General features: G+C 38.0%; 1 long non-coding RNA gene across 1 annotated transcript in view; it reads right to left on the bottom strand.

Moving 5' to 3' along the window:
* Window positions 1-3,170: 3,170 nt before the first annotated feature.
* Window positions 3,171-27,579, bottom strand: part of LOC103473978 (uncharacterized) — an 84,365-nt gene continuing 59,956 nt past the window's right edge. Inside the window, exon 3 of the long non-coding RNA XR_001777129.1 lies at window positions 3,171-3,295. This is a non-coding gene — a long non-coding RNA (uncharacterized LOC103473978). The remainder of the gene's footprint in view (window positions 3,296-27,579) is intronic.

Here is a 27,579-nt window from a genome sequence, read left to right as displayed (position 1 = left end):
TGGGCAAGAAAAATCAAAGAGCCTTTTATCTATTAAGTAAGAATGACAGGATGAAATGATGAAAATGAAAAAGTTTAGGAAGAAAAATTAGCTTTGGAAAATTCAGGGCAGATAAATTAAACAGAAAGTTTACATTTTTCCCCACAACATAAAACAATAATTTCACCTGAAAAAGAGGTGAAAATTAATTACTGCTATTGCTAATGTCGACTGCACCGCAAAACACAAAATCTTACCAAGTAATTTTAGTCTAGTTTCTAGTTCAAAGCAGACATGCGACCCAGATGATGAGGGACATTCAAATGGGGGTCAGGAAGTGGATTTCTCCGGGTCAAAACAGCAAAATGGATCACAGTGAGTAGATAATGCCCTAAACGGGCTGGAACTGACGAGGTACCTCAAAAAAAAAATTGTATATTTAGGATCCATATTGTCTCAATAAAAAAGACTTGTCACATAACCTTGAGGAATTACGTATCATCGAGACGATCCACATAACTAAATATCTGGAGCCGCAGAGTTAATATGATATGACGAGCCAGAAGAAAGTTTTAAAAGTTATTTTGTTTCAGGTTGGGTTAAAGATTTAGGATGAGAAGAAGCATTAAAAGGCTGTCGACTTGTTTCTGCCTGGTTGAAGAGTGAGTTGTGCCATTTTAAGTCATTAGTCTGTGATGACAATGCTATCGCTAATGCAAATAAGCTAAATCATGTTACTTCTTTGTGCTGGGATCTATTTGTAAGTAATTCATTTAGCTTTTGTAAACCCAACTTCATGCTAGAGTTGTATGTTAATTTTGCATTTCTACAATGTAGGTCAATCATTCACAGCAAGCTACAGAAAACCAATTAAAAACATGGCATCTTTATCTTATACATCTTACCTTACATATGATTGCTTCTTTCTAAGTTACTGTTCAATAAAATACCTGAAAATACAATTTAAACGATGCAATCGTTACCTGTCAAGGTGCAAGAAGGTGCAAACTTTGGCATTGTTAGTTTCTATACCTCCTGTTTTTAGTCGTAGATTGTTAATCCGCTTTTCTTGTCTTTTTTCTGTACGTTTTTTAAAATTAAGTCCCTTGAGACCAACCAACTTCAAAACCCAAAATTAACATTTATTTTTCTCTCTGTTAAAATGGTTGGAATTAAACTACAATTATTTACTTTGTCTTCCTGAAAAGTTACTTTTACGTTAGTTTTGTCTTAAGACATTTGCATTAGAAACTAAAACACGAATAATACTTGGTCAAATGTTGTGTTTTTGCAGTTAGGGCCTTGGAGATGTTATAACAGGATACTTTTGATTTTATTTTCTTCTCTGTAAATTTCAAAGGAAGAAGTAGTTAAAATAATTATAAGAAGTAAAGACTTAACTGTAAAATTCTTTGTGGCATTTTTTGTGTATTATGATCTGTAACTTTTCAAAACTTTACTCTGGACCAGTCACCTTTTATTACACACATTTTATCATGAGTTAACAACACAAATGCTGCATTTCCTGAACTCCTCAAAGCCTAGTTCTTGTTTTTGTGGGCAGGTGTAGACTTCGGCCAATCAATGCTCATATTCATAGATACAGAAATCTATACACCTGAGATTGGTAGTGATAATAAAAAAGTGAAACATTGCATCAAATGATGTTGTAAGCGCATCAGTTTACTCTGCGTAACAGGAAAATGCAGTAAACGTTCTCATAAACAAGCACATACGCAAAGTTATTGATCGTAGAGATGCAGAGGTTTGGAGTTTTGAATGTTTACACGGTTTCAGACCTGAGGCAGCAGTCTGGTTGTTCCAGACAGCAGCATAGAAAAAACAAACATTTCACCTGGTGACCCGTTTTAGTTTCTATCTCTTTATGCCACGTAGAACTTTATTTATCACTCATTTCACTCAGAAAAGTGTCTGGACATGAAGTCATTTTTATCATCAATGTGGTTGAGCAATTTAGAAAAATAGAAATGCAATCTGTTTGGTCCAGGTGATTTAAACATCACTGGAATCTAAAGAGCATTTTATAACAAAAAAATGTTCTAGAAATGTTTTTGATGAAGATCCCACCCTCGTCTCCCTTCTCGCTATCAATGACTAGCATTGGTTTTAGCTGCCAAGTTGTCAATGTAACGCGCCAAGTCTTAAATTTACGCCTAATATGTAAAAGAAAAAGGGATGCAGTGCTTTGCTACCGACTGCCAACACTACGACAAATAGATAAGGTCAGGAAAAAGTTTTAATTAAGAAAAAAACAGCGAGAAAGGGTGAAGTAGGTCAGTTATGCTAGCTTGACTGTGACAATTTGACACATAGATGTGCTGTGGCATTCTCTTGTGTTTCGGTTCAGTAAAAAAAAAAAAAGAGAGATCTAAACAGACACTCTGACAGATCATCAGTAGGTGTTTTAATTAGCTAATCAACTGCTGCTGGGTTAGCTTAGCTAATAGCAGCGGCGGCTAATTTACAACAGCGATCAATTATTAATATTCAGAAAATAAACATAAAATCTAAAAACATAAAACTGTAACGGACTGAATGTTCTGTTCTTTGTGTGGAAAATATTTGAGTGGTTTGGTTTTTTTTGGTGTTGAATCCTGAAACTTAAAGTGGTGTCATCAGTTGCTATGGAAACAAGTCTGCGTGTAGCATACCAGACACACAGAGCGAGAAAAAAGTAGCTTTGAATTTCTCTTCAACTGTTTTCCTGTTATTTCTACACTATAACAATAGTAACTACGTCTCCAGGTTTCATTTAGTTAACTGGATTGCTCTACGTCGGCAGCACGGCTGTGATTAAAGAATCGTCCTTTTTCCCTCCAGCGTTGTGCAGATGGATGTAAACAATAACATGCAGGGGATCCATATTATGTTCCTCTAGTCTTTTTAATCAGGCTGCTGTATTCTACAGGTGTTATTGGCCTCCAAAGGCAATCCTGTTTCATTTTATAGATCATTTCTGGGAGATGCCACTCTTCACACTTCGGACTGTGCGAGTTTTCACAGAGTCATGAACTTTCATGTGTGAAGTCCCGACTTCTCCCCTGCAAGTCTTCACAGAGTGTGTAATTTAGAGATATCTGAAATACCAACAAGAGAGTGAGAAGCAGCACACAGACCAACAGATAGCAGCAGGAAATAGATGATTTTTGCGGAAGATAACTCGCTCAGCTTGATACCAGAAAAACTGCTGTTTTCTTCCTGGGTGCAAATGCGTCTACACTTTGTCACGGGAAACTGGTTTTCATGTAAATGTTTCACTTTCCTTCCACTGGATGATTGTCAAATTAATTCTGAGCTGAAAGAATAGTGGGAGAAAAATGGCACAGTTGCAGACAGAAAAGTAGTGCTTCTGACAAATTCAAACAAAAAAAAGACATTTTGTACAGTCTCATCCAAAAATTTCAATTTTAAAACCACCAAGTGTAACCCTTATTACAAGCCCAATCTCCCTTCTTCAAAGGACGTTTATCTATGAAGAGTTTCATATCAGAGACTCAGGAATATTGTATTTTGCACTAAAGTGTCAACCATGATGGATTATTTGAGATATATTTAAGAACTGGTACAAACTGTCCGATGATAGCGGCTCATGCTGCTGCTGACATCCATGAGACGTTCTGAATAATTGATGCTGTGAGCTCTTTGCAATAAAAACACGACAGTATCAATATCTGCAGGTGACATTAATAGATGGTTTGACATTCAGTCTAAACACTGAAGCACTTATTAAATGCACCAGTAGTGTTTCTGTGAGACCGGGCTTGGGTTAGAAATTGCTATTGGGGCTTTTTATTGTTGCTTCTTAGGATTCGCTGAAATACAGAGCAGAAGAGATCTGTCCTCCGAACCGCCATTACTGTCAACAAAAACTCTGAAGAATCTGAATTAATATGAGTTACAATATTTAATTTTCCTTTGAAATCAATAAAGCATTATTGAATTTGATTGAATTTTTGTTGTGGCTTGTCTGTTTTTGTCAAGTTGCGGCTTTTTGGTGTCGCATTGCGTCCTTTTGGTGTCGTTTTGGTGTTGCGTTGCAGCTTGGTTATTGCATTCTGGCTTTTTGGTGTTGAAACGGGGCTTTTCTGGTTTGGCTTTTGCTGTTGCGTTACGGCATTATTCGGTTGCGTTGCAGCTTTTGTTGCTGCATTGTGGCTTTTTGTTGTTGGGTTGCAGCTTTGTTGCGTTGCAGTTTTTGTTTATGAAATGGGGCTTTTCTGGTTTGGCTTTTGCTGTTGCATTGGGGCTTTTGCATTTTGTCAGCCCTTCTGGGCCACTGAAATAATAAATGTACAGAAAGATGAGACGAAAACAAAAGGATTGTGGACTTTGGGTGATGTAGGAATAAGCTATTTCCATTCTGGGAGAGAAAAAGAGGAGGTGGCGTAGGACTATAAATATTGGAGTGCTCATTTTGACGACACAGACAGCAAACACGAAGGGAATTATTTGTTCCCATTTCTTCTTCATATGTTTGAGTTATTGTTTTCCTTTGTTTGCACAGATCTACTACGACACCCTTAAACATCTCAGGTTTGACACTAATTCCTGCAACGCTGAAGCTACTGTTTCTGAAAAATATAGATGTCATGAAAATATTAGCACCACTATGAGCAGAAATTCATCTTTGACCAAAAACACCTGAGTGAAAACGAATGCCTTGCTGGTATTTTCTCATTTGATCCAATTTAGATGACGTACTGCAGCTAAAGTTAGCTCTGAGGCAGAAGAAAATTAATCTCAGCCAGCAGCTATTCAGGCAGGAAAAATGGAGGAACATGTGCTGAGAAGGGATGGAGATGTTACGACACCTTGGTCGCCTGCGTATGCTGATAATGCTTCAGATGATCAACTGATAATGTCACTAATATCTAGTCTACATTCAACAAAGTGTTTTTAAAAGTTATTTGAACTGTTTTGTCTTTTCCAGAGTGTTGTGATCATACAATATGCAGCTTAAAAATGTACACAGTCTCAATTATCCACACACACGCAACATCCTGCGGTTAAAAACCTCTATGGACATTTTTTTTTTTTTACCCAAATACAAGTTATGTGGATTGGATCAGAGCCAGCTGGGTCCGTTGGTGATGCATTACAACTGTCAAAATAAATTGGCTAATTATGTAATCATGATTATTACTGATTAATCAAAAACAAGCTCCAATTCTGACTGAAACTCTGGTGAACTGATCAAGAAAAAAAAATACAGGAATAATATTCCTGTATTTAGGAATATTATTTCCTGTATTTTGCTGCTGTTTAGTTTTTATAAAATCTAATAAAATATTGTCACACAAATGTCACCATACTGTTCACGCTGCAATGCATCCTGGGTAAATGACGTCAAATAGTCCAACTGCGCTAGCTTTATCCAGCTAAGACAGTGAGAAGTAATGTTTTTAAGTCTTTTTAATTTGAACCGGAGCGAATTGAAATCGATGGGAATGTAGAAATCAGAAGAGGTGATGATGAGGAGCAGCAAACGGAGTTAGAGGACAGAGTTGGCCGTAGCAGCTGGTGTTTGCTGCTGCTGCCTTCAGCTTCATAAAAGAAACAATGAATAACACTTTCCTCTGGTCGGACTGTGTGATCCAGTAAGTATCGCTGTGTGTCCGGTCCGATAGCAGCTGTTTAGGGTTCGATCTCCCTGTCCGGATGTAAATGGGGCAGCAGTAGTCTCATCAGTACTACTGGTGCAGAGCTCTGTTAGCGTTTGAAAGAGCTTCTGTCTGATGTTTCACCCAATGGCAGCGAGGTTTTGGCACTTTGTGGATAAAAACTATTTGCACAACATTTATTTTTAGCTCGTTAAGGTAACGATGACCTGAAGAGTCTTTGTCAGTTTTGCTCCTACAAATGACTCAAGGTCTTGTGGAGAAAAATGTTGAGAGTACTTGGGAAGTTGTGTTCAGATCCAGCTCTTTCTCACTGCACTCTTCTTTTTTTTCCAGATTCACCTCACTGTTCTGTTTTTATTTTTCATTTAAATACAGCCAATAGTGACACAGTGTGGCATTATCTAATATCACACCAGTCAAACGGAATATGCTAACAACTTCGGTAAAGTTACCCTTCCTGTGTTTACTCTGTAGACAGGAAGGTACAGATTGGACCCATCGGGTGAAAAAAATGGTGACCTCCATAACAAAAGATGTACATTTTTGAAGTAATTATGAGTTTTGCTGTATCACAAACAGCTATTTTTAGTTGATAGGAAAATTACAACGTATTTAGGTTGACGTGTTCAGCTAATCTTGGATCCCTTTAAGATGAAGACCTGATCAGTTTTAGTCTTCTCATGTACGGTTGACGTATTCACCGCACACTGAGGTTTCAGCGCCAGCGGGCGGATTGTCGTTCAGGCTCCAGCCTTGAATTGAGCATGCTGGTCCGCCCCAGTGGCGCTCAGGCTGCTGAGCTCCGGCTTGATGTCTGGCTTGTTAATATTGTTATCACGTCTGTAATAAAAGGAGTTTTTTTACTACAGGATATTCAAGGTGATTTAGCTTCCTGTAATTATAGATCCTGATGAAGGGCTGTCAGTGAGCTGCCATTACTTCACGCCAAGTGTTATGAACTCATGAGTTTTAAAACCGGGTGGATTTTTTACACTGGCTACGTTCTTAATAAAGTGTTATACCATGACATGCAGTTTCCTGGGCAGGAGTTTGATAAGAACAAAGCGATATGTGCGTCAGCTCTTACACAAGACTTAGAAAGCGTGTCTGCAAGGAACACAGATTTTAATGTTCTAGATTATTATCTGCTGTCCTGCTAATTATACAATCCACATAACACCCCGGAGCTGTTTCACAAACTTGCTAATCCGAGGAAGTTTTTTTTTTCCTGTCAGAAAACTTCGAGGATTTTCCTGCCTCTGATTCCAAGTTTTGTCYGTTTAAGTGTGAGAGCCTTCTTATTTAAAGAAATGCTCTTTGCCTGCGTTCATGTGCCAATGACAAATTATTCCAGCTGAATGAACTTTAAAAATATATTTAATGAACAAAACGTCTCCTCGGACACCATGTGTTGTTGCTGCGTGACATCTTAGCATGTTTAATTTGCTTCCCTTTGTGTTATGTAAATTTGTTTGACTGACAAGTGCAATTAAGGCAGACTTATGGCAGTCTGTGCATGCAGCTGACTTGTTGGTGAACTTAGAAAAAGCGAATGACAACGCAGTTTCTCCTACAGTTTCTGTGAAACTTTCTCCCAATATTCTGCACATGTCAGCCGCTGTCGTTTCTTATTCCTGACATCTAATTCTTGTAAGATAATAAGAGATGCAAACAAAAGAGTTTCTAGCCATCAGTGGCAAATTCTTATATTTTCTTCTTTATTACAACCTCAAAGCAACAAACCAACAAATAGATTATAGATCAACTGTGTTTACCGTCAACTTCTAAAACCCAGAATGTATCGGTCCACCAATGTGGGATTTTATCTCCGAATAAATCTAGTGGTTGTGTGAAGGCCTGAGGGGTTTGTGGGAGAACCTTAGATGAAGACTATAGAAATCTGGAAGAAAGTTGTGAAATTTTAACTCAAAGTTTGGTTAGAAGAGAATATCCCCATGTGGCTGGTGTTTTCAGTTATTTACATATTCTAAAAGTGTGGATTTTAAGCTTTCCAATGATGTCAAACACATGGATATCAAGAATTCCCATGTGTTTTTAGGACCATTTGTGAATTAGAAGCAAAATAAAAGAAAAACTTGAAAACAAAAATCGTCTTGTATTAAATATAAAAATTACTCACCCATTTCTACCAATTGCATTTAAATAATTTAATAATTTGGTAACACTTTATTAGGCGTGGTGTGCATAACACTGACATGACACTGTAATAACCATGAAATTACATGTGTTATGAACATGAATGTCTGTGACAGATACTTTATCTGACTCGCGGTCACAGAGTGGATAATGTGATCTGGTATAATGCACAACTTGTTCCTTTGGTTTGTTTGCAGTTTGGGACAAATTGTGTTTGTATTATTTCTGACAAATAGAACAAAACTTTATAGCTTCTGGGTCTTTGGTGTGTTTCATTCCTCAAACTGCAACCCTCCTTGGGGTTATGAAAGGGATTTTTGTAATGCTACTGACATGACCGCAGCTCATTAGCAAACTACTGTTTTGACAGAAATATGTGAATTTTATATAACATGAACACATTTAAACTCAGTTCAAGTAAAGGTTGGGTTATTTTTAAGGATGGTGACTCAAACCAACTGTTGGATTTCTAAATGAAAGACTGCAGAACCGTTGGCCTCCTACTTTCCCCCTCTGTGACTTAAACTGTGAATTAAAAATGGCTCAAAATGCTTTTGGGTCAAGATGTTTCCGATGTTGGTCTATATTTAGGTGTCCTAAGAAGACAGCTATTACTTTGACATCAGTCTTAAGGTTTTACAAATGAGGTCGTAAAATGATTTTGTCCTCAACGGGTTCGAAAATGGTACCGATTCCAGGCTGTCATTCATTAAACACGAGTTTATAAAAAAGCTAAGCACAATCTATGATTCAGCAGGTTATAAAACCATCGTTGGCAGCAATAAGTGTCAGGGATAGTTTTCTGCCTGGCTTCACTGGTTGCTCAGTTTGGAGAAATCTTTGCTCAACCTTATTAGCAGGATTGGTTCAATTTATTGGGTTTTTTTTTCTCTTGTAGACAATTCCACTTAACTCTCATCTTTCTTCAGTTCTACATCTGGGATTTCTCCCATTGAGTTCAATTTCTCCTGTTAAATTTCTACCGGGCATATCAGTGAACAGAAAACAAAGTTGTAAACGATTGACGTCAGTTTTCTGTGCTTTCCTAGAACCTGATTATGCATTTTGTTACAGTCTAGCAATTTCAGAAAAGGAGGTGCAGGTCGTGTTGGATTCAAAATATTGAGCAAATAAAGTCAGAGCAAGAGGAATGGTTGACATTTTATTGCTGGCAAAGATGTTTACAATACACACAATTTTCGGTAAGCTTCATAGCGTCGAGCTGCCACGTTTCATGGCCAGATGTTAGCGAAACCATATCATATCTGATTGTTTCGAACTTTGACACCAACACCATGAAGTCTTCTGACCAAAGTGAGGAAAAGTGGTGCAAGTGAACATAACAACTGAGATGCTCAAGTGAGGGTTTGAGCCAACAACCCACTAGACAAACCCCTACCATTGTTTCTTAAAGGGGCAGTATCACATATTTTTCTGGCATGTAGTGCCATTTTATAGCACAGTCAAATAACTATGTTACCTTCAGTAGTAATAAAAATGCTGTATATATCAAATATGAATTAAATTAAAACTGATATGGTCTTAAAAAATTGGGTCTCTGTCTCTTTAAAAAGTCCCACTCCTTCTAAAACTTTACCTTGTGGAAGTCATCGCAACATGGCTACTCTGTTAACCCTTTAACAACGTTTTTACCAGCAATGCACTGAGACGTAGCTCGTATGATGAGGTCAGATGACGTGTAGGTCCACAAGGTGTTTGCTAAATGCTGCTGGCTAGTCTGAAGAAGTCATGGAAGAGGAAGCTTGAAAGCTCGGAAATTGTAATACCATCAAGGAGGAGGAGCTTCGTCCATGAAGGCGGGACTAGGTCCACTCAGGTGTTTTGAATAGCTGATTGGTTGCCATGGAGATCAAAGCATTTGTCATAGAATCAAAACAACACTCCAGGTGTATGTTTGATGAAGGAATAACATAATAACATGATGTAAAGCTCAATAAAGTCGATTTAATACAACATTGCCCTTTAAAGCCACAAAAAACTTAACAACTAATGAGCTTGATTGCCAGGAAGTTGATGGATAATCGATTAGCTGGTTCAGATTCCTGTTAATCTAGTTAATCTGTTGCATAAATTGAAACATTTGGTACCAGCCTCAGTGGAGATCTGTTCACAGCTGAGCGAACAAAGGCCACACAGATCACTTGATTGTGAGAATTGAACTCTGACCTTTGGGTGTATTTTCTGGAACATCCATGTCTTGGAAAATGGGCAGCTTCCTTAAATGTTTTCAACTTGTGAATAGTCTCTCACTTTAGAGTAAAGAACATCACACATTTTGGAAATGCAGCTTTTAGCACCTTTTCCAAATGGGCAGCAACAGTTGCTATTGTCTCTCCATTCTGGCAGCAAACAACTGTATGCTGCTGAATAGCAATCAGCAAAGAAAATCTGTTTTCATGGAGGTTGTTGTGCAGCTTTTCCATTATAAGTGGAATCTTTTGTGCTTGTTTTTTTATTTAGTTGAATTTCAGTATAAAAATTTTTTTTGATACAACAGAAATGGAGCGTACGATCTTTTTGTCCTTATTCTGAAACAAGTGTTTAGTTTTTACTTTTGCATTAACAAAATCTGAGAAGGTTGGTACCTCTAAACATTTATGAAAGATTCGATTTCGCACCGAATACAAAGTGGGGTTTTAATAATGTTTTTGCTTTTGTGCAGTGTTTGCAGAATAAAGTCCAGACTTTATGCTGCCTTTGTGTGTCATTGAAATACATGAAGCAGAAAGCTGAACAGGAAGTTCAAAGAAAACAAGAACAAGAAAATCCAGTGATATTTCTGGAAGTGCAAACCTCTTTTTTACACACACAAACACACGCACACACGCATACACACACACGCCCAAAGGAGAAAGTACACATGGTAAGACGAAACCTGGTAGATAACAAAAAAGACATTCCCAAATGCACATAGTTCTTTTTTAACTGGAAAACTCTCGAAAAATTTAAAAAAAAAAAGAAAATGAAATAATGTATTAGCTTTTTAAGTACAGATTGAATTCTTCTTTAAATCCACACAGCCTAAAATATTTCCAGATGATTTACTCTAATTTTAGTTTACCTAAACACTTTTTGCAGCCACATATATCTACATTTGTGAAATCTTTTTTCCCCCTGTGTGAGAAGAATCACAATTACCACAGTCCTGAATCTCATTTATTTAAATGCACATAAATTTCCATTTTCTGTTGTTTTATTGCATCTTATAATATGTGTTGAACATTTTGTAGTTACTTATACAACTAAAATACATTTATATCTGTGCTCTTTCATGGGAAAAATGTTAAATATGCAGAATGTTGCGCAGAAAACGAGTGTCTTGTGATTAAAGCGCTACAAAAACCATGGTTACCCAGTGGGGGGCATTGACGAATCAAAATGTTGAAAAACMAGCTGGGTTCACGCTGCTCTTTCTCTAAAAACATCTCAGTGAGAAAGTTTTATCTACTCACCATATTATTACTCCAAGCAGGTGTCCTATTATCACCACTTATTTATGGCTGTTTCTTTAACAAGCTGCTGGTTTGATAGTTTACTTCTGATTTGAGATGAAAAGTTGAGCTGTTAAAGATTGTGTATTGTGTAAAATCCACTTTTTGAGCTTTAAATCATGTTATAATATTTCCTGTAGTGTTTTTTTTTTTATTCTTTCATGCATGTTTGAGAAATCTTTTAATCTCTATGGCAACAATTTAACTGGGCAAAACACCCGGGTGTACCTAGCCCCGCCTTCGAGAATGGAGCCCCTTCTCATAGCTGCAGTTTTCAAGTTTCTAGCTTCTGCCTAACAGAGCGACTCCTTCAGACTAGCCAGTAGCAATTAGCAAACACCTGGTGGAACTGTGCATCAGCTGAGCTCATCATGTGAGCTAATTCTCAGTGAAACGCTGTTAAAAATTTTGTTAAATGGTTAATAAAGGAGTAATGTTGTGATGATTTCCTGAGGGTGGAGTTTTTAAAGGGACAGAGACCCAATTTCTAGGCAATTTAGCATTTTCTGAAGGTAACAGTTACTTGATTGTACTATAAATTTGCACTATGTGCCTGGAAAGTACATAATACTCTCCCTTTAACTTAGTGCTGGTACAATAAAGGACATTTCTATTCTGTTCTGTTGTCCACAGTGTTTCATAGCCTTAAGCGTTTACTGGGTAAGTAATAATTCCTCAGACCATGTAACCTTCTTTTATAGTTTCATTGTCTGGTTTTAATGGCAACATGTCCAATGTTGGTGATTTGGGTAGTGGACATCTTGACTGGTCTGTGGCAATGTAACCCCCTACATGCAAGAAACAGTTTCATTTTCAGACAGTAGATTGAACAATGTTATGCGAGTTTTTGAAAGTATTTAATATTGACCTGTCTGCTGTGTTCCTTTGTTTTCATGATGCTGTTTGCTTTCTGATATTCTCCAACAAACATTCCCAGAACAGCTGGATTTGAATCCATACTGCTGCTCAACCATACAATCTTTGCAATATTGGCTTCTGAAATATTAACATCCCTAAAAGAACAAGGTCTGTCAGAAAAATGAGGGGCTATAATGTGGCAAAAGCTGGAAAAAGTTCAAGTGGTAGCAGCTCTTCTGCAGAGCACGGCCTGCTTCTCCATTCTTTGAGGAAAGCAGATTATCTTGCAGCGATGAGCTGCACTCTTCCCCATTTTTCCTCTTCAGATGTTGGAGACACCAGCCACCTCAGTGACCCCTGAAGCGTGCTATTACCATGTCAGAGAGCGCACGGCCCCACAAGCTGACACTTCAGCACGGCGCACAGGAAACGGCCGGTTAATACACCCGTCACAATCATGTCACGCTCTTTGTTTAACACAATGCCGGGAAAGTAAAGGCGAAATAAACCGTCACCATTTTCTAAAATATGTTTTTCTCTTCGCTTCCCCATCTGCCGCTGTCATTTCGTCAAGTGGATTCACCTAATCGATACGTCTCGAATAGGATGTCTATCCAGTCCTGTTTGTCGGAAACTGACAAGAGTCGGATCAAAATCCGAGAACTGGAGCAATTTCAGGAAGAAAGCATCTCTGTTTGCTTCGGCGGAGTTTGTTTCAGGCTGTAATTAAAAGTTTGGTGTACACCACCTAATACATCTTTGCCACATTTGCAGGATTCTCAGGTAGCCCAACCATTCCTATTAATCATGGATGGCGTCTGCTCTTTTATATTAATGCGCTGAAATATCATCAGTTACCCTGCGGTGATTGATGCAGCAGATTGTCTCCATATTCCCAGTCACCACAGCTGTGCAGAATACCAAATGAAAGGGAGATCTCCTCTCACACATGCCACTGTGTTAATGGAGTTTCTGCTCTCAATGACAAGCAGCGATAAGAACGTTAGAACATTAAAATTGAATATTTTGTTTCTACTCGTGTCTTTATCTCTGTTTACAGAGTGAATCTCTTGTGTCTTTCCAGGTTAGCTGCTGACTTTTGAGATTTTTGCCGTTTTCCTCCTGCCAACCTGCTGGAAACAACCTCGTTAAGCAGGTCGAAACATTTCTCAAGTGAGCTAAAAGAGCAACTGGTCTACTCAAAGTCAAATTTTGACTTTTGGCTTTATGTGTTTTTTAAGCTTCGGTCTCAAAGTGATGTTTTCAAGAAAATGGTCAAAACGGACCAAATTTATTCACCATTTTTCTGGTCATAGCGACCACGCAAATGTTTTAAGACAAACCAACTCGTACACAAATGCACAGATCAGAGCATTTCAGTGATAGTTATTTGTATCTTGCTCCAGTTAAACTGTACATACATCTGGTTACAATCCAGCAGCAGGAAATGAAACACTTTCACGCTCTTAAAAATATTGCATCTTAATGAAAAATTTTACTAAAATAGTCACATTTGTCTCTTTTTGAATGTAATCAACAGCCTGGGTGCCAACTATGGACTAAAGTAGAGGGTTTAAAGTGATCCAAGATTAGTTGAACACCTTGGCTAACATATGTTGTAATTTTCCTATTAGAATTGCTATTTATAACAATTACTTGAAAAATTTATGTCTTTTGTTATATTTTTCACCCATGGAGGGCGCCATTTCTTCAGCCGATGGGTTGACGCGTTTTGGTCCATTTTGTACTGGAATCTGCAGAGTAAACACAGGAAGGCTAACTTTACCTGACTTGTCATTTATCATATTGTGTTTATCTGGTTTCAGATAATGCCACACGGTGTCACTGTTTACTGTAATATTAAAAATTGGTGAGGAGAATCTGGATGTTTTCCACACAAAAAAAAGGATAGTGCATAGAACCAGAGTTGAACACAACTTCCAAAGGAAGTACATTTGTGCCCTCAACATTTCTCTCCAGAAGACTGAGTCCTTTGTAGGAGCAAAATTGACAAAGGCTCTAACAGGTGTTTGTTAACTTGATGAGCTAAAAATAAATGCAGTGCTGAAAGCTTTTATCTACAAGGTGCTTAAACCCCGCTGCTTCTGGAGCAAGAAACGCTGGGCGTAAAATCAGACTTGACAGCATTAGAAGATCTTTCAGATGTTAACAGAGCCCTGCAAAGACTTTAATCATCGCTGTTTTGGTTGGACCAAGCTGGAGTGGTCAAACCTCTAGACTTCATTTAACCAGAATGCATTGCAGCATGAACATAGCAACAATATAGTGAGCAATATAGCATTATGCGGATGATACACAGCTCTACATCACGATGTCACCAGGTGACTCTGAACCCATCCAATCACTGAATAGATGCTTAGAACAGATCAATGTGTGGATGTGCCAAAACTTTCTCCAGCTGAACAGAAACAAAACTGAACTTATTATCTTTGGACCTAAAGAGGAGCGAACTAGAATCAATGCACAGCTTCAGTTATTACAACTAAAAACCAGCGATCAGCCCGAAACCTGGGAGTAGTGATGGACTCTGACCTGAACCTTCAGAGCCACATTAAGACAGTCACAAAGTCGGCCTTCTATCACCTGAAGAACATCTCTAGGATTAGAGGACTTATGTCTCAGCACGATCTAGAGAAACTCATGCATGCATTTATCTTTAGCCGCATTGATTACTGCAACAGCGTCTTCACAGGTCTGACTAATAAATCAATCAAACAGCTGCTGCTGATCCAGAACGCTGCTGCTCGGGTTCTCACTAAAACCAGGAAGATAGAGCACATAACACCAGTTTTAAAGTCCCTACACTGGCTCCCTGTAGCTCAGAGAATAGACTTTAAAATACTGATGTTAGTTTATAAATCACTGAACGGTTTAGCACCACAATACCTTAAAGATCTGTTATTGCTGTACCAACCGTCTAGACCCCTCAGATCTTCTGGTTCTGGTCTGCTCTGCATCCCCAGAACCAGAACCAGACGAGGAGAAGCAGCATTCAGTTTCTACGCACCACAGATTTGGAACAAACTTCCAGAAAACTGTAAAACAGCTGAAACACTGGGTGCTTTTAAATCTCAACTTAAAACCCACCTGTTTAGAGTTGCTTATGGCTAAATTAGGGTTAGAGTGCCGGTTTTGATGTCTTCCATGTTTTTATGTCTTTAATGTCTTTAATGTTTTTAATTTCTTTTTCTTTCTTTTCGATGTTTTAATTATGTAATATTATTTTATTTTATTATTTATTTATTTTTTGTTTTCTTTTCTTTTTAATCTCTTTCTCTTTCTCACTGTTTATTTCTGTTTTTATTTTAATTATGTGAAGCACTTTGAAATGCCTTGCTGCTGAAATGTGCTATACAAATAAAATTTGATTGATTGATTGATTGATTGCAGCATGAACATAGCAACAATATAGCATGAGAATATTTCATTATAATTTACAAAAAATAAACAGCCTACAGTATTACTGTATTGTTTTTGCATATAAAATAAATATTTCTCAAATAAAGTCTATTGTTACAACTAATCATGGATTCTATTAAAGCTTTTTATTTTAACACAATGGTGAACTCCAGAGAAAACACGTAGGTTCTTTAAAAATCTCTTTACAGGGAAAATACTAATTAATTCATAAAGCCAAATCTCCACTGACGCCACTTCAAGGATCTAGACGTGTGCAGTGATCTTAAGTAGCAGGATGTGGAAGGTATTAGGCTGAAGTCAAGAGCCGCTGACATCACAAAGTGAGAGCTGGACACTGGACTCCACTTTGTAGAGATAAACAGCCTCAGGACTAAATTGTACATCGCCTGGATCGTCACATATTGATGCATGTGGCAGGAAAAAGCCCCATGTGGTTCAACTGCTACAGGTAAAGATCTTACAAAGGGACAGGTGTCAGAGCGCCACTATTGTCAAATTAGCAACTCTGTCGCTATGTTTAGGAACTTTTGATGCTTTTTATAAAAGAAAAAGTAAGTAGCAACAAAAAATAGTGAGTTTTCTGTTTTATTTGAGATTTCATCTGTTCAGTGTCACATTGTTCAAACCTTTAATGTGACATAAAATAAGGGTTCATTTTGATTTGATTAAAGTTTGAAATTCAGTTGGTCAATTGAAGTAGGCAGGAGATATTATCCACGCCAATATTCAGATTCTACAGGCACCAAACAATGCTTTCTTCCCTCATTGTTAGATCTGTGGCCTTGCTCTCTACTCAAGCACAAACTGATGCATCTGCCGTGTCTTCTTGTCGACTACAGCCACTCAGGGCTTTTTTTGTGCTCATTGATAACTCCTGATCCTTTCAGAGTTTATGCTGAAGTTTGTTCAAAAACCTTGAGGTAAGAAAACAATCCCAGAAGGCATTGGGTTCACTACAAGTAAATACGCGACATAAGAGTGTGATTAACCCTTTCATGCATGAATTATGATCCTTCATGTCAGAATTTTTTTCCAATTTTTATTTTCTTAAGGCATCAATTGTAATTTTCTCCAAATACAAAGTTATTTTAAAAATACATCAGTAGTATTGTTCTTTAGGGGTGATCTGATGTCACAATATTGTTTTTATCTGCAAGAGTCATCTATAGCAGAAGGAGAAACCGGGTCGGCTGGCATGCTTTTTTTGTCTGTCGGCCATATTGGATTTAACAAAAATAATTTCTTGCATTTGCAGCTGATGGCCAGTAGTTGATGGTGTATTTTATGATACATTAGTGTCCACTTCAGTGGCATTTATAAGCACATACAAGCACAAGAAAATGGCTTTTAGAAAGCTGTCCACTGTAATGACCACTATGCATGAAAGGGTTAAGCTAGTAGGATTGTAGGGTAAAGGTGGTGGAAGACTTTGTTTACTTAGACCAGGGGTGTCAAACTCCAGTCCTGAAGGGCCTCTGTCCTGCAGTTTTTAGATGTGCCACAGGTACAAAACACCTGAATCAAATGGCTTAATTACCTCCTCAGTTCTCCAGAGCCTTGCTAATGACCTAATTATTCTATTCAGGTGTGGTGCAGCAGAGGCACTTCTAAAAGTTGCAGGACACCGGCCCTCGAGGACTGGAGTTTGACACCCCTGACTTAGACTGTACAGTTTCTGTAGAACTAGAGCAGCAGGACTTGACTGCAACAAAACCACAGCAGTAAACAACAAAGTTACAAAACCACATTTAAATGTGCGAATTCATCGGGTTTGTTTATGCTCGCAATATGTTTCCCAGAGGATCTCCTTAACTTGACAAATCTGTGTTTATTCTCTGCTTGCGCCTCCGTGTCCTTTATGCTCTTCACATTATTTTGCAGTCGTGTCTCAGGATGAAATGACATGAAAAGAAGCAAAGCGGGAGTAAGACTTGACGGTTTTGAGGTTTTTATATATGCAGCATAATTGCAGACATTTTTATGCTGAAAGCAAGACAAAGAGTTTCAGTTTTATTCAGCCGGCATTGATCCACGTAGCAGACGTTTCTTAAAGGAATGCGATGTTTATTTCCACTTGCGGGAGGTAAACGTCCTAGTCAAAGGTGTTGGAAGACCTCAGTGACTAAACCCTTCCAATTTCACGTGCCTCTAATGGCTCAGCTTTTTTCTCCGATTCGTCATTCGGCCATCTGCTGTTGCATGACCACACCAATGTTTTTAGCTTTTTTTTTTTTTTCTCGTGTCTCTACTAAAAAAAAAACAACAAAAAAAAAAACACACTTTAAACTAGATTTGCATAAACCGGCAACAGTCACAATTCTACCATCTGTGACGCTGCTGTCAAAAAATAATGCAGCAGATTGTGAACTGCAGGACTCATTCTAGTTAAGTCAAATGTTGTTGCTGCAACTTTGACAGATGAGAGAACGTTATTTTAGTCCTTATACSTTTAAGAGATCTGATTTTTTAACAGCACTTTCGGTGCCTTTAGCTACKGTGGCTTTCTCCCACAGTCCAAAACCATGACTAAAGTTTATTGGTTTCTCCTCTGAGTGCGTCTCTGTAGCTGCGTTTCCATTGATCATATTATTATGCCATTTGACATTTAGACAATAAATTTGCTTGATGGAAACGTGCCAATTTTGAAAAACTTGTTGCTCTGGCACTAACATAGAGTTGTGTTTTTTTGGCTGTATTGAAATTGGTTTATTTGGTTTATTTCCTAAAACTGCAATTGTTTCGCATCACGAGTTGCATGATCACCAAACAGAAGTCGCCATTGGTGCAAACCACGAAGAAGACGACAACAGGAAGTGGTTGGAGGTTCATGGCGCTGCTTTTTTTTAATGATTTATCGCGTGAACCAACTTATTCATGAGTGACTTTAATTGTGTTTCTGATTTTATGGATACACCACAATTGTGAAATTGTGTTTTATTGACAAAGTTCGCAATGGAAACTTGTGTTGCCCTGTGGTGGATGGATGCCATTTGCCACCAATTAACCACTGAAGAGAGGCAACAATGGATGCTTCACTGTTTATTTGACCTAATTTCTACCAATCTTCTACTGGTGGCCTCACATTTGATCTAAAATGTGCTGGTACACGGTGAAGTTCTGGTTCAACCCAATGACAGAAACGTTACCACTTCGTCCTATTCAAATTACCCCATGAGTCTGAAATAAAATCATCCCCTAAAATCTTCATTTTTATTTACTAATATTATTTCTGCCTGCTAAAATCTAAAATATCCAAGTGTGACTTAAAGCAGGAATCCTAAATCTGAAAGATAAACCCTAAAATGAAAAGGTGTTCTCTCTTTTGCTGTCACCGTTGTGACAATAGGATGACATTTTCAGAGAGGGATTTCTGCCAGTCTCTGCTTTGTTGCATGTGAATTGTGTTGCACAGGTCTGCAAACTGATACTTTGGCTTGCAGCCCATCTTTTCATACTGTGTGACAAAAATTGTTGGCAAACACCATTACCAGGCAAACTCATCAACTCTGCGCTGAGGTAGCTCAATTTTCTCTGTACAAACTTGTGTTTTGTTGCAGCACCCTGTGCGCAAAGCGTTTTCATACAAGTTCACAGGTGTGTGTGCAAAACATGACTTGGACACAATACAAGTGAAGCATTGCCTTGAAGGATGAAAGAAAAGGCTCATCTTTTCACAAATTCTGCAGCTTAAAGCAACAGAAATATTTTATTGTCAACCTACTTTATTGTTTCTATTGTTCAAGATGCTTCACCTCTTACTTAAAAAGTTTTAGTTCTGAAGATGTCTTTCAGACTGCAGAATTAAAGAAGTAATTTGGATGAGAGGTGAAATTTGTCCCACTGAAGGACATTTTCAAGATGTGAGAAGCTACAATTAACCCTAAAGATGCAAAGCAAATAACTTTTGACAAGATATAACATCAATATTTGCTACAAAACACTTCWATACACTTTCTGAAACTATTCTCAGTTTTAGCTTCCACATTTTGTTATTCAGGTCTCACTTTTAAACGTGTGGAGTGAATCTTTAATTGTGTTGATAGAGGGAGCTTTGATCAATCTGTGGGGTCAATGTCAGGTTGGAAGACAAACCGACAACTAAACCCTGTTCTGCTGCTAATTGCTTCAAGCTTTACATCTGTGTTTATGTATTTGAGCTGTGGATTCATCAAACGTGACTTACAAATTAGTGTAGGGGGGTTAGCAGAGGAGGGTAGAGTAACCAAAAGTTATACTCAAGTATGAGTAAAAAAGTGTTTGATAAAAAGTTACTCAACTACTGAGAAACTGGTCAAATGATCAATCATTTAATATTTAAAAATTACATCATCAGATGGACTAAAATATAAAGCAAAGTGCAAATGTTGGTATTTTAAGCACCAAAATGACAATAACCCATATAAGTAAAAAAATAACATCATGCGAAACAGTTTTCCACRTCAGTTTATTTCAATGGAAAACTTAGAAAACTGCAGGTGTGAGTCTGGTGTGTTTCTGGTTAAAACATATTTGCTTCTCAGTCAGTGGGCAGAAAATTCAGAAATTTTACTCAAGAGCAAAGATTCTTCATAATAAAATTACTCAAGTACAAGTCATGTAATTTGCTCTCCAACTTATCTTACTGTTCCTATTGGAAAATGGTACCAGCCACTAGGTTACAGTGCTGACACCAGAAAGTACACTGCTGCCTGCTGAAGACACTGAAGTACAATTAGATTATTCTGCATTGAAGAGATTAACAGACTGAGATTTATGATCCATTTGTGCTGTTCTGGCATCCAGATGACATCAGATTGAAATGAACATGAAAAACCGAATCAAACGGCAAGTCGAAGCAGAAACGCCTTAAAATATGGCTTCAACCATTTTAATCTGTTTGTGAAGGTAGAAAATTGGACTCCGTCCTTAAGTTGTAAAACACACCTGAATCAAATCACTGAATCAGTTCCCCGGCATGTAGCCACGCTCCGCTGCGTCCTACTAACGACCGAATTATTTAATTCACGTGAAACACAGAGATTTCTGAAAGCTGCAGGACACTTGAGGCCCTCCAGGACTGGAGCCRACACCCGTGCAAAAACCAGCGCTACCACGTTTCACTGTGACAACACTGTTGCCACGGCTACAGGCCTCTTCCTGCGTTCTCCGAACATAAGGAATGTCTCCAATTCCCAAAGACGTTGAGTTTTGCCTCATCAGACGAAAGGGAACGCTTCCAGGTCTTCAGGATACCTCTACCTGAGGTTTGGTCCAACGTTTTGGTTCAATCCTCTGCAGAGTTTCAGTTTGACACAATGACTGCCAACTTGGTTAGGCCATTCATTAGTGTCTTAGCAGTTGTTCCTGGGTCTTCAGAGACGTTCRTCTTCCTACCTCTGCCAGCTGTCAGTTGATGCTTCTTCTCCAGTTCTTGACTCTTTGAATCGCTTTAATAACTCCATCCAGTCTTTTCTTGCTTTGTATTTTTCTGTATTGTTTTTAGCTTTAACACTTCATTCTCTTTTAACAATTTCAGTTTTATCTTGATCTCTTGACCATTATAAAGTAAAAACAATTAATGGTGCTTTAGTCCGGTGCTTTGTGCTGCTGCTCAGTAAAAAGGAAAGTTCTTAAGGAGGGTAATGATTTAGACCCGGGTTGTTTTTGGGTTTCATAGCATAATTGCAATTCAGTGTGCAAACTGAAAAGATGTAAGCCTCCAAAACAAAACAAGGAGACGTGTGAGCAAGTCTGACTGAACTCAAGAAATGAATACATAAAGCAAGTTTTCATAGGGAGCAAATACATTTGAGCTCATGTATGTGTATATATATGTACTTACAAAATAATTGTACGAGTAGTGCTTGTAAAGTGACAGAAATAAACAACAAATTTGTGTCATTTCACCTTTCATAATAGAAAAAAATGGGGGTTAGTTTTTCAAAGTCATATTTTACTGTATTATTCACAAACGTTTCAGCTCCAAAAATAAATATTTGATTATCAAGGTAAATATTTGCTTACAAACTAAATATTTAGCTTGCTAACTAAACATTTTGTTCCGAACTACAAATTTATATAAATTAAATATATTTAATGTGCCGGAAAAGGGTAGAGTGCCTTCTCCRGGTCAGGGGGGTCGTCCTGCCTCAAGTGGAGGAGTTTAAGTATCTGGGGATCTTGTTCACGAATGAGGGAAGAAGGGAGCGGGAGATCGACAGGGGGATTGGGGCAGCGTCTACTGTGAAGCGGGCGCTGTACCGGTCCATCGTGGTGAAGAGAGAGCTGAGCCAAAAAGCGAAGCTCTCGATTTACCGGTCGATCTACGTTCCCACCCTCATCTATGGTCATGAGCTTTGGGTCATGACCGAAAGAATGAGATCCCGGGTACAAGCGGCCCAAATGGGTTTCCTCCGAAGGGTGGCTGGGCTCTCCCTTAGAGATAGGGTGAGAAGCTCAGTCATCCGGGAGGGACTCAGAGTAGAGCCGCTGCTCCTCCACGTCGAGAGGAGCCAGTTGAGGCTCAGGCATCTGGTAAGGATGCCTCCTGGACGCCTCCCTGGTGAGGTGTTCCGGGCACGTCCCACCGGGAGGAGGCCTCGGGGAAGACCCAGGACACGCTGGAGGGATTACGTCTCTCGGCTGGCCTGGGAACGCCTTGGGATTCCCCCGGAGGAGCTGGAAGAAGTGGCTGGGGAGAGGGAAGTCTGGGCCTCCCTTCTGAAGCTGCTGCCCCCGCGACCCGACCCCGGATAAGCGGAAGAAAATGGATGGATGGATGGATGGATGGATGGATGGATGGATGGATGGAACGGACGGACGGACGGACGGATAATGTGGAGCTAAATATCTAGTCTTAAGATATACAGCTCATTTAGCTTAGCCACCTTAATATTTAGCTTGCTAACTAAACAATTAATTTGAACCTAATAAATATACACTGCTCAAAAAAATAAAGGGAACACTTAAACAACACAATATAACTCCAAGTAAATCAAACTTCTGTGAAATCAAACTGTCCACTTAGGAAGCAACACTGATTGACACCAGGGACCCTCGTCGGGTCAATCAGTGTTGCTTCCTAAGTGGACAGTTTGATTTCACAGAAGTTTGATTTACTTGGAGTTATATTGTGTTGTTTAAGTGTTCCCTTTATTTTTTTGAGCAGTGTATATTTAGCTTAGAGCTAAATATTTAATTTATAGATATACATTTAGCATCGCCAGCTTAATATTTAAATTTCTAACTAAACATTTAATGCCTAATTTTGACATTTAGTTACAAATAAATACATAGGTATTTAGCTTGGAGCTAAACATGTAGTTGGAAAATATATATTTAGCTACCATCATGCTAGTTAGCCTGCTTTAGTTTGAAACCACATAAACATATAAATATTTAGCTTAGCCAGCTTAATATTTAGGTGGTTTGGAGCCAAATGTCTAATTTGTAAACTACAGTTTATATTTTATTTAGTTTATAAAATAAATATGTGGCGTGCGAATATTAGCTTGCTAATATTTCAATAGCTTCCTAATATTAAAATGGATCTTATGACAGGCTAAATAACCCAAATTATTGCTGTTAATTTGACTAAATTCACAAACAGCACACCATGTAAGTGTAGCTATACTAAGATTTATAAATAAGTAAGATGCTAATTTATTTACATAAAAAGAAGCTTTTTAAAAACATAATTAAGCTGCTAATTAAATGGACAGATCCCCTTCAGTCCTGACTTAAAGCAGGGAACCATTATCTCCATCTTATACACAAACACACCAGACTGCAACATAAATGTGAACATAATAAGTTGAAGTGTATTCCCTCATTAACGTTCAATGATGATACGTCATCCGATCGCTAATAATAGCCTCACAACAGTGTAGGAAGAAAGTACGGAGGCGAGACTGATCGAGTTTTCTTTAAATCACGCTTTTCTCATTCAACCTAATGAACCAGTGCTCACACTGCCAGGCTAATCACCAACAACTGCAACTTTACTGGCGAACGAAAAGAAAGAAAAGGCTGGAACCATCCATTTTTACTTGTAAACAAATCTGCATCAAAAACAAAAAAAAAACATTTGGTCCCAATAAAAATAATAAGTTGCTGCAGAGGAGAGTCTTCTTCCTGAATGAGGAATGTTGTGGTAAAGCAATCGTCGTTTTAATCATCTAAGACTTTAAGGATTTATTTCAAAAGATGTTTGAAGAAATTGTAGGCCATCTGTTCATAAGTGGAAGTTATAGTGAAGCTACCTTTCAACAGAATAATGAGTCTCAGAGGAACTTCACATCAACTCAGTAATTGCTCCAAAAGCATTTGCTAAAGTGGCTTTATTCATAACGAATTAAAATCATATCTAAAGCTTGAGAACAGATAGTTTTTTGAGAGTGAAATATTTAACAAGGTGATCTGATATTAATTAAACCAAACATAAAGCAGATTGGGCTGAGAAAACAGAYCTGGGCTGAGAAAATAACAGACTGAGGAACTCGTTGCTAACTTRACGGTTAGCGATCAGGATCAGGTGTGAACAACTAAAAACTACATAAATATGTAGATATTTTGCTWARTATTTAGCTGGCTAACTAAACATTTAGTTTGAAACTACATAAATATGTACATATTTAGCTGAGAGCTAAATATGTAGTTTGAACATACATTTAGCTTATAACTAGCTAAACATATTCCCAATTTTTCATGTCATGACAGCCAGAAGTCTTATAATTTTAAAACTTTTCTGTATTTTAATCATTAGCATTCAAGTTTTTCCACTTGTATCTCATAAATATACGCTAGTAGAARTCGTTGAAGTCTGSAAATCAGACGAAAATGGTGTCAAACGTTAGCAGCCAAAATGTTTGTGCTGCTTTGGATTTGAAGATATTAACATTTTAAAGGTTATTTTTATTTTTGTAATAGTATGTGGGCTGGTTGACCTTTCAAGACCTCTGGAAACATTTATTAATATCTTTAAAATGATAGMGTCACAAATTAAAAGTTTTGCTGCACAAACATTTAACACAATTTTGTCTGGTTTGAAGAAGGGGTGGGGGGGGCAACTTCACTCAAGTTGAAAGGTCGCCATCACAGGTAAAATCAGAATAACAAAAACAATCTTCATCAGTTATTTTTAATGCAACCCCATATGTACAAAAAGAAAAATAAGGTATATTCCTTATAGCTTAGGAATATTTGTTGCTCAGATTTACTTGCATAAATGAAGGTGAAATTAAAAATATAAATATGAAGCTATGGAAAAAAAAGAGACTACTGCAGTGAATCCTATTGAAAACTTCCTGGTTATTCCAAGAAATACTGATTTCTGAATTAAAACATTAGCATTATTGTTCCTAAATTAATATGAACTTGTTTAATTTGCATTATTTGAGGTCTGAAAGCTCTGCATCGGTTTTTTTATTTAAAAATGTTTTCATTTTCTGCTAATAAATACTAAATCTTTGCTTAGAACATGTCAGTAGTTCCTAAAATAAAAGAACAATGTTCATTTTACTCAAATGTTTACCTATAAAAGTAAAGCCAGAGAGCAGTCTGTTAAGTTCTTAGTGTTTTCCACAGCTTTTTCACTTTGTTTTTATTAATGAAAAAGTGAATTATTTGAATTTTAATTCAGTCTGTTTCACTTTATTTTTTTTATTCCCCCTCCCCCATTAGCTCAGCCACACTTTGTAAAAAATCACATTGAGAAACAAAATGTATCTTCTATGCATCGCAATCTGGAACAAATTTCCTGAAAACTGCAAACCTGCTGAAACACTGAGTTCCTTTAAACCTGCCTTTGATTAGCATTAAGTGAACCATTGATTATTTTTGATAATTTCAATGTTGGCTTTGACAAAATACAATATTAGTTGGTGACATTATGATATTTATATGATTTTAAAGCAGGAAATAAACTYGATTTTACTTAAATTACAACAATAAATCAAACCGATATAAGAAAAGAACCAGAAAAGCCTGAAAACAGTAAAAGTGACCAGAAACTTTCCATCCAGTTCCAGTTGTTTGTTTTTGTTTGGTTTGGTGGAAAGGTCACCGGTTCGTTACGGGTCAACAGAGAAACACAAAACAAACATAATCCACAAAAAAATCTACAAGAAGAATATTCTATATTTATCTACTGCACCAAAAAGTCAGCTTGTTCACCCTGAAAATATTCGAAATATTTTACTTACTTTGTGAAAAGTGTTTCCAGTACAGAGTTAGGCCATAAATATTAACACAAGTAAATTATTTCCATTTCTTACTTCTTTCACTTTTTTAAAGCAGACTTTATCAACACTTATCCAGGCTTTTTGAAGGTCCTTTAAATTATTTATCTTCAGTTCAAGATGTTTTTAAATATGTATGTATAAAGTTATATCTCAGATTGTTTCCTTTATTTTTTTTTCTCCAMAAAGACAATAATGTAAACATCTATTAAGTGATAGAATTTCTTTAATAAATGGAGATACGTACCGTCGCTGTATGAATTTWWWAAAAAAACTGAACTTTTTTTAGTGATAAAAATTAAACGTCGAAGTGAAAACTCACAGCAATGGATTTTATCTGGTGTGAGGAACCTGAAGGATCTGCAGAAAGTCTGAAAATATAAATTTTGCCTTTTTGGTTTGTTCTGATTAATTAACTGAACCAATGTGTGCAGCTGWTTTTTATTGACCCTGTGCAGAAAATGCCAATTATTCCCAGGTTTTTCCCCGGCCTGCTCTGTGTGAACCCACCTCTCGCCTAATGGCCGCTGGAAACGGACACCGGYGCGTGAAGCGTTTCCACCTTTTTACAACGCAATTATTCACTAATAAGCAAAAATCCAATATTTMAGTTTGACATTTTATCCCGTCTGGGCCTCCGAATGAAAGMGGCTCCTCTTTGCGCTCTGCTTTTCTTCGTATCTCTTGTTGCGTTTTAAATACTCCCCCTGATGATCGCGTAATGAGTGGCGGCGCTCCGCCTTCCTCTCACTTCCCCGCTGCAGCCGCGCACAGTCATCATGTCATCACCGTCTCTCCTCCCAGCGGGCGGCTGGTAAGTATCAGTGAACAGTTTCAATTTGATTCACTCCGCTGCAGAAAACACACAAAGCCTCCCTGTCTGTGTGGAGGTGTGTGATTATGTGGGTGTGTGTCCGCTTTCCATGCCTGTATTCGGGAGGATTTAGGGCATCTCCCCAATCCTAATCCATTTGCTCACACTCGCACAGACACTGAGGAAGAGCCGGCTGAGCGGCAGCGTGTCAGTGCTGCATGTTTTTTTTTGTGCCTCATGTTGCTGCTCTGCATCAGCCAAAYGCCGCCATGGAAACTCTGTCAAAGCCACGTTAAGAAAACACTCCTGCTGAAAMAAATATATATATATCTTTTTCTTCTTGTTCCCCAAACACWMTCTGTGCTGCAGAGGGTTATGCTGGAACCCCATGGTAACCGGCTAAAAAACAACACGAACAAACGAGGAGAGGAGAGGAATGCATACGTCTCAGGCGTCRTGCRATGAAACCTTTTCGGTTAGACTGTTGCTCTGCGCTGGATGCTGCTGAACGCCCTAATGAATGCTGCTGCCTGTTCCCCAGAGAAAGCGCCCACTGTTCGCCTGCGTCCCAGAGGACGAGGCAAGGTGCTGCTGGCTGGCTCTTTAATACCCGCCACCGAACACGGAGCCTCCACAAAGCTATCTCTGAGGGATTAATCCACTTCAAAAACCAATTAATAGGAGGCAGAGGTTTAAACTGATGCAAGCAAACAGCCAAGAGGCAAACAAGACAGTTTCTCTCTCTGCTTCTTGTGCCGTCGGACGGAGAGTTTAGAGGCCAGAATCTGAAGAAAAATTCATCCTTTGAGGTCAAAAGTGAATTGTCAGGGGAAAAAAACAAAAACTGGAAAATAAAAGTTYGTTGTAGCTGTATAATCTCAAATCATTGTTCAACAATGAAAGGGAAGTTTAATTTCTTAGACAAATGCAACAAAACTAGATAATTTAAACCTTTAAAA

Source organism: Poecilia reticulata, linkage group LG12 (genome assembly GCF_000633615.1).
Source record: "Poecilia reticulata strain Guanapo linkage group LG12, Guppy_female_1.0+MT, whole genome shotgun sequence".
Lineage (NCBI taxonomy): Eukaryota > Metazoa > Chordata > Actinopteri > Cyprinodontiformes > Poeciliidae > Poecilia > Poecilia reticulata.
The sequence above is the reverse complement of the archived record's forward strand: the minus strand, read 5'-3'. Positions and strand labels throughout refer to the sequence as shown.